Raw genomic sequence first — 7,975 nt, forward strand, 5'->3', positions numbered from 1 at the left:
GAAGCCCTTATGATTTTTCCTTCTTCTAACCTGAGCCACAATCTTGGAAAATACAACAAAACCAGAACCGTTAAGGTGAAGCTGAGGAAGACCCTGGAATCTCGTCATTCACCTCCTGGTCACACACACATTCCTGTTCACGAGGACCTGGGGAGGCAACTGAGTCTGAGCTGGGCCTAGAGAGGGTTGTTGGATGTGGTTGTGTACCTGACACCCCAGGAACTGGGTGGGAACGTAAGCATTTGGATGAGATAATCTCAGAATGCAGTGCTCACGGTGAGCAGAGAACACAGAGGCTGCTGTTGGTGGCTGGTATCAAATCTTACTAGAAGCCACATGTAACTGGGCAAGTTACTTGACCTTTCTGTCCCTGGCTCCCTGTTCTCCCCACGGGTCGTCCTTACTGGTATTATGTTATGAAGCATCCTAGAAAAAATCCAGGTAACCCTCAAAGACAATGAGTGGTCCCCCATAAATGCTGCATGAGTGTTCCAATATGGCACGTCTGCAGGAATAAGCAAGAAATAAAGGGGTGACTTCCCCCAGAGAGGAAATGTTGATGCCTGCAGGGCAGAGAAGGGGAGAAGGTGGCCTTTCAGCATTCACAGGGACATGAGGCTTTTCTGCCCATGGAGAAGATGTGTCATCATCTCCTGTCATATGTCATCCTCCGCGTGGGAGGCAGAGGCCAGGGGCTATGACCCCTGTACTGGGGGTCTTGGCACTGACATGTGGAGATGTTAAATGGTTTGCCCAGAGTCACAGTGCAATGACAGGGACAGGGGAAGCTCAGGGATAGGAAAGTAGTTGGTTTTCTTAGGACACAGAACCCTGAACCCTGAGTCCTTTAGGTTACATCCATGATTTCTGAATAGAGGGCTCCCCTCCTTCCTTTCCCCAATTCCTAACCCAGATAACAGCACATGCCTGACCCAGCTGCCACCCCAATGGAGTCAATTCCTTTCTGAATCAAAAGAATGACATTTTCCTGAAAGGAACTGCAAGGAAGGCCTGGGAGGCCAATCTGTATCCCTCTTCCCCAGCATCTTTACATGCCAGATTGAGCTCCTGAGGGTCTGACCCATGGTCTACTCATGATCACCCCCCTGTCTCCACTTTGTGCTCATACACAATAGCAGCCACCCCACTATTTGGAAACTTTTCTTGAAGTGACAGTAAGCACATCAGGGAAGTGATGGAGAGCATGGGCACGTGGCTGTCTTCCCCCTTTTCATGCCCAGCTCACCACATTTGTATTTTCTCCTTTTGTTCTGACTTCCAAACTGCTTCCTCTACTTTCTCTTAAGTCTGTTTAAAAGAAGCTTCCTGAGAAATGAAAGCAAGAGCTGCCCAGAGCATGACAGCCACCCAGGCAGGAAACAGCCAAGTGGGGACACCCAGGCAAATCCTCAGTTCCTGAAGCTCCTCCTCCAGCAGGCTGGACTCACCCCTGCTGACTCCTAATCCCACTCCCTGGTGGGCTGTTCAGGGCTGCTCCCTGGACTCAGTGGGCCAGCCCAGGGGTCAGGAGCCAGGGCAACACCAGCTAAAAGGTGTTGAGGAGGGCTTCAGGGAAGTTTCAGGAACATGGCAAATGTGAGGCCTCGGTGCCTGCAGGAGACCAGGTACTTCCAGGTGGACACTGGAAAAGGAGGGGATGGGGAAAAGCTAAGAAGAGGTGCTCACTGGCAGCAGAAAGAGGAAGTGAAAAAGCAGGGAGGGAAAAATGAGTGAAAGGAACAGTGATGCTCCCTGTGCCTGAGCCTTTGAACTCTGCAAAGGAATCCTGTGTGTGGACAATTGCAGGGGGTCCGGGTAGGTCTGGGAAACAACAAGGACAGTCAGAACTGAAGTGGGTGGATAGCCTCCTCACCACTGGCAGGACAGAGACTGACTCTATCTAGGGGCAGGGTCCACCCCACTGTCCCAGGAGCCCTGAGCCTTTGCTTCCTAGTGAGTCGTCCTCTGAGGTTGAGTTAGAAATGCATCTTAACTTCTGCAGTTACACTAATGATGCACTTGATACATTTAACTGTGCTTTTATGAAATGGAAAAACATCATACAACATTTTTATAGTTTCTCTTAAGTGTACAATACTGAAGAAATTATAAAAATTTTTCTTGAGGTAATGAGTCAATATCCAAGGTACCTTACACAGTGCCCCCAGTGGGGTACACCCAATTATGGAGGAAGAAATGGACTTTCTTCAGAGGTGGTGGTAGAGAGGCTGGCGTGGTTGTGGGCTGCTCCATATTCTCAGGGGGATGCTCTACACAGATTGCTGGGAGACACATGGAAATAGCAGTGTCGGCATCTTGTTGTAAGAAGACCTTGGGGAATTAGACATCCTTTATTTCTAGTCCAACCTTTTCCTCTCCCTACTCACCAGCTGCCCAGGGGCATTCATCCCTTCAGGGCAGACTTAGGACTATGTCCCTGTGTCCTGTGCTCTGAATTCTGCCCCTCTCACAAACATACAGGTTTTGTGGGCAACTCCTTGTATTTAGCAGAGACATTACAGGAACATAGCAAACGACAGTGAACACGCCCAATGGCCTGGATTCACATCCCATTTGGCAGCGACACTTACCCGAGAGCATTCCCGATATCACTCTGAGCCCTGGTTCCCTGCTCTATGGCCTAGATGTGAGTGTGCCATTACGGTGTCCCAAGTGAATGCCTCAGACATAGGAAAGGACTGATGCTTTCCAATTGCTCTGTAGGTGTTGAGGTACTGAATGCCTATCAAAACAGCTAAACAACTGGTTGTGGGTGAATCCAGACATGGGACTTGGATGGCTCCCCTGCATGGGAGGATGGAAGCTCCCTCTTTATCCTTCACGTGGGAATGATGCTTACAGCCAACAAAGAATCTGTGTCCCTTCCTCCTGTCATCCCCACAGCAGCACCGATGGGAGGGGAAATGGGGCTGGAAGCCATACTTGACAATGGAGAGCACTGAAATGTAGGGAGCTGAAGGGACTGTCCAGAGCTGCCATGCTGATGAGTGATAAATTTGGGACAGGAATGTCATTGCTTCCCTGTGGATGGAGATCTCTGAACCCCTGACACCAACCCAGGGACCCTCAGAAAATGCCTGAACCCGTGAACCAAGAGCTGCCCTCACAATCTCAAATCCACCTGCGCCAAAATTTCTGTAGGGAAGAGTGGGTGCCCTGCAGGAGGTGTTGTGCCATGAGAACGGTCTGTCCTATCTCTGCCTCCTGTCTCTATATTTCATTCCCTGACCCAAATTATAGTGCAGTTTTCTCCCTACACTGCCCCTCTGGAATACAAGGGGAAGTGTGCATGAAGCCATTCCCACCCCCCACACCGCATCTCATGGGGCAAACCAATGTACATTAAATAAATACAAAAATAGACATTTACATGACTATTAACCTGAATGTCCTATAGGGAAATGGTGAAATACATTACGATATGCCCTTTGATTTAAACATATGCATTTTCATTGGGTGTTGAGTTTGCTAAGTTCTCATCCAATCAAGAAATGGGCAGAGGACATGAACAGACATTTCTGCAAAGAACATCCAGATGGTCAACAGACACATGAAAAAGTGCTCCATATCTCTCGGCATCAGGGAAATACAAATCAAAACCACAATGAGATACCACCTCACAGCAGTCAGAATGGCTAAAATCAACAAGTCAGGAAATGACAGATGCTGGCAAGGATGCGGAGAAAGGGGAACGCTCCTACACTGTTGGTGGGAATGCAAGCTGGTGCAACCACTCTGGAAAACAGCATGGAGGTTCCTCAAAATGTTGAAAATAGAACTGCCCTATGACCCAGCAATTGCACTACTGGGTATTTACCCTAAACATACAAACGTAGTGATCCAAAGGGGCACGTGCACCCGAATGTTTATAGCAGCAATGTCCACAATAGCCAAACTATGAAAAGAACCTAGATGTCCATCAACAGATGAATGGATAAAGAAGAAGTGGTACATATACACAATGGAATACTATGCAGCCATCAAAAGAAATGAAATCTTGCCATTTGTGACAACATGGATGGAACTAGAGCGTATCATGCTTAGCGAAATAAGTCAAGCAGAGAAAGACAACTATCCTATGATCTCCTTGATATGAGGAAGTGGTGATGCAACATGGGGGATTAAGTGGGTAGGAGAAGAATCAATGAAACAAGATGGGATTGGGAGGGAGACAAACCATAAGTGACTCTTAATCTCACAAAACAAACTGAGGGTTGCTGGGGGGAGGGGCGTTGAGAGAAGGGGGGTGGGGTTATGGACATTGGGGAGGGTATGTGCTATGGTGAGTGCTGTGAAGTGTGTAAACCTGGCGATTCACAGACCTGTACCCCTGGGGATAAAAATACATGTTTATAAAAAAAAATAAAAAATAAACTTATGCATTTTCAATTGTTTCAAATAATTGGAACATAATGACATTAAACACAGGGTAGTGAAAAACTGGGAATGGAAGGTATAAAGTATAATCTCTATTTTCAACCATCGAAAACACTTACCTAAGTTTATGAATATTGATTATTTGCCACACTGAACAGGGGTTATCTTGCTAAAAAGGTGACAAAATTTTCCCTCTGATCTGTAATATTTTCCCTCTCAAAAAACTTTTATCTTCTTTATGTTTTGTCACTCATGTCAGAGCACGGTGGGTCAGCAAAGGGTCACATTCTGCTGACAATGCTGCCAGCCACCTGTCCTCCAGGCCAACTGGGACAGACCCCACTGTGTACAACAGAGATCCCCAGGCTTGGCATTTGACAGGAGGAAACTTTGCATGAAGATTTGTGAGGTTCTGAAAAGACTGCCCACTGCTTCCTTATCACCCATGTTACATAATTAAGGACAGAAGATTTTAGTCTTGAACACATTTCATCCTGAGTTCTGGTTATAATATGAACATCTAGGAAGGAAAGCAGCTGTCCCCCAAATCTTATCAAGGATAAAGGTAACCTCCTGCCAGCCCTCAGGGGACAGGCAGAATGACCCAGTGGATTCATCATTACTGGCCTTAGGGAAGAACTCACAGCAAACTAGCTTTACCAAGGGCTTTTCACACCATCCTGGCTCACAGGGATAGCTGCTACTGTTGGACATGGCTGTGAAATTATTCAGGAAAAAGCAGGGCAAGTACAAAGATATTTGTCAATGGCTGACCATTTTCTGGTGGGATTTCTTTTTTTCTCTTTACCAAAGAATTTATCATCTGTCCCACCTGCCTCTTTGTGGATCAATCAATCATTACTTTCTGTAGGGATGGTTGCCTGGAAGATACTAGGATTTTGCACCAAAGCCTCTGCTACAATTCCATTCTCCCGTGTGAAAATGGGGTCTGCCACCTCTCAGGCAGGGTGCCTGCACTTGCTCAGCTCTTGCTATACTTCTTGGAAAGTATATTGACCACAGTGAAGAATAAGCAGTTGAGTCATTCTCTGAAATGATTAATTTCTATTTGCCATATGAGGAGGATACACTCAAGGCCCCCAAACACTGGTCTATGATAAACTCTATACAGACCACTTTGGGGGAAGTCTAGCCACTGTCACAGTAAGGCCATGACATGGATGATTAGACCCAAGCTTCTCCCTTGCCCTTCTAGGCTTGGCTAGTAGCCCTGAGTGGGTCCCTCTCTGGGACTGTACCACTAGGGTTCCTGTGCTCAGCTAAAGTATAGGCTGACCAGTTCTCCAACAAGATCAGATCACCATGATTGATCCCTTTGTTGCATCTCTGCCTCCTGAAATGGTTATGTTGAGTAAGATGCTTGCCACGGGAAGGAGTCAGTGAGCACTGGAGTTATCTGCTTCCTTTTACTCCCATATATCTCACCATTACAGACCTTAGGAAGATGGAGCACACACCAAAAATGGTTTTGGATTTTTCTTTTTGGCTTGGGTTAGTCCTTTGGGTTTGAGAAGGACTGTCAGTATATATCGCTTGGCTACTCCAAAGACACAGAGTAGAATTGCTGATTTGTGGCACCTATATCTTTGTGATTTTTTTTTTCTCCCCAAGGGCAGAAGGGAGAGTGATTCCTGACCTACTATGCGCCATATGCCTTGAAGCAAATTTCTTTCCAACTTGAATCTCACAGCTGAGAAAACTGCAGACTAATGTGTTATTCATCTATTGTTCCCTGAGGCCAAGTGCACCCAAGGAGATAGCTGAGAGCCACTCCCTGCTGTCTGGTGACAGGGACTGCCAAGATTCCCCCTGTTTTGCCTGCTTCCCTGCACTGGGGCCACCTTCAGCTGTGAGCAGCCTCCAGTTTCGGGATTGTGGGGATCCCTGGGGTTCTGAGAAGGAGGAGCCACAGGAATTTCTGATGGGTGATCCAGGCGTGTATTGACCTTCTTAGAGTTCAAACAACAGGATCCTACAGATCAAATAGTAGGGAGACTTGGTGCTTACATTTTCAGGCTTTTCAGGGAAAACTGTCCACTTATTGAGGAAGGAACCAACATTAGTGCTTTAGCTGAAACTGTTTCAGTGTTGCTTTTCTTAAGGATGAAGCACTGTAAAGATGAAAGTAAAAAGACAAAATCTTTATACTCAATGTGTTGGTAATGAGTAAGGGATAATCAACACTGCAGTAGTAAAATGTCAAGTAAGACACGGTTTAAAAAAATCCAAACATCTAATCAAAACATGCAGAGATTTTCAATGCCACTGGTGATTACGGAAGGGAATATAAAGCATCCATTAAGCATCCAACTGGTGGAGATGAAAATCCTGCCAACAGCCAGTGTCAGGGAGGCAACAGAAGACTACATTTCACTCTCTGTCACATGATATTCACTGGGATGACATTTGTCAGGCTGTTTCTGAGTATACTGTGACAGTTCAGAAGATGCACACAGACTTTCCCTGCCTCCTGCCAAGAAGAATGGGCAAAGCTCAAAGGAGAGTGCCAGGCCCTGTTAATGCAGCATCTTTTATTCTGTGTGATGGTCACTGGAGAGCTTCTCCTGATCTGTTCCCTCTAGCGACTGGACACTTGGCCCCTGGGAGGGCCCAAGTTACCTTGCAGTGATAGAAATGACATTTGCTCTGGATGAAGTCTCACAAATTCTAGAGCAAGGCAGACAGGATTTTAAGAGGATCCACTTTCCATTTCCTACAAGCAAATAATTAACATGGTGCCCAGGGACTCTGCCCCCACTCTGACTGCCACCGGCGGTGTGAACACTGCACTGGCCTGGGGAGGTCCAGGAAATGGCCAGACTCCTGACTCTCTGTCCTCCCCATCAGTGTTAAGGCTCTGTGTTTCAGGAACAACAAACACCCCCGTCCCTGCTCTACCCTTAGAATCCGTCACCTCCAACTGGACAACCAAACCAATGCCAGACCTCCTCTGACTGTATCCCAGAAAAGGAAGCACATGACAACTGGGCCAAGTTGCTCTCCCAAGACAGGGCCATGTACTATCAAATGTACTATCAGAATGTACTATGGTACATTCAAAACACAAAATTCTGATGGAAATTCCTAAAGCAGCTGAAATCTCTGGCCTATTTTTCTCTGCGTACGAATTGTGATTCTTGTTCTTTGACACTGAGCAGGGCTACTGCTCTGCTGGTAAACATAGTCTCCAAGGTTTCTGGATCCCTACTCTTATTCCCTCCCTGCCTTTACCTATATTCAAAAGTGGGATATTTTTAAATTAAAAACTAAAAACCACTAAGTTACACTGATTAGATAAACCCTTTAAAAGACATGAGACCTTCACCCCAGAGGGGTTGGATGTTATGTTTTCTGGTACTTCAGCTGGCTGCTTCAGGACTTGTGGTTCTCTTGCATCCAGATTTTTAGGTTTTACTGTTGAATATATTAATTCTGAACTATTTTCAATCACCCAATTGCTTATACTTTGTATTTCTCCTTGGATTACTACTGAAAATATCAAAATTATTCTTGATCCAAGAACAGAAGTCATTCATCAGATCTACCCAGAAATGGG

Source organism: Mustela putorius, unplaced genomic scaffold, assembly GCF_011764305.1.
Source record: "Mustela putorius furo isolate JIRA1106 unplaced genomic scaffold, ASM1176430v1.1 tig00000081_pilon_pilon_pilon, whole genome shotgun sequence".
NCBI classification, from domain to species: domain Eukaryota; kingdom Metazoa; phylum Chordata; class Mammalia; order Carnivora; family Mustelidae; genus Mustela; species Mustela putorius.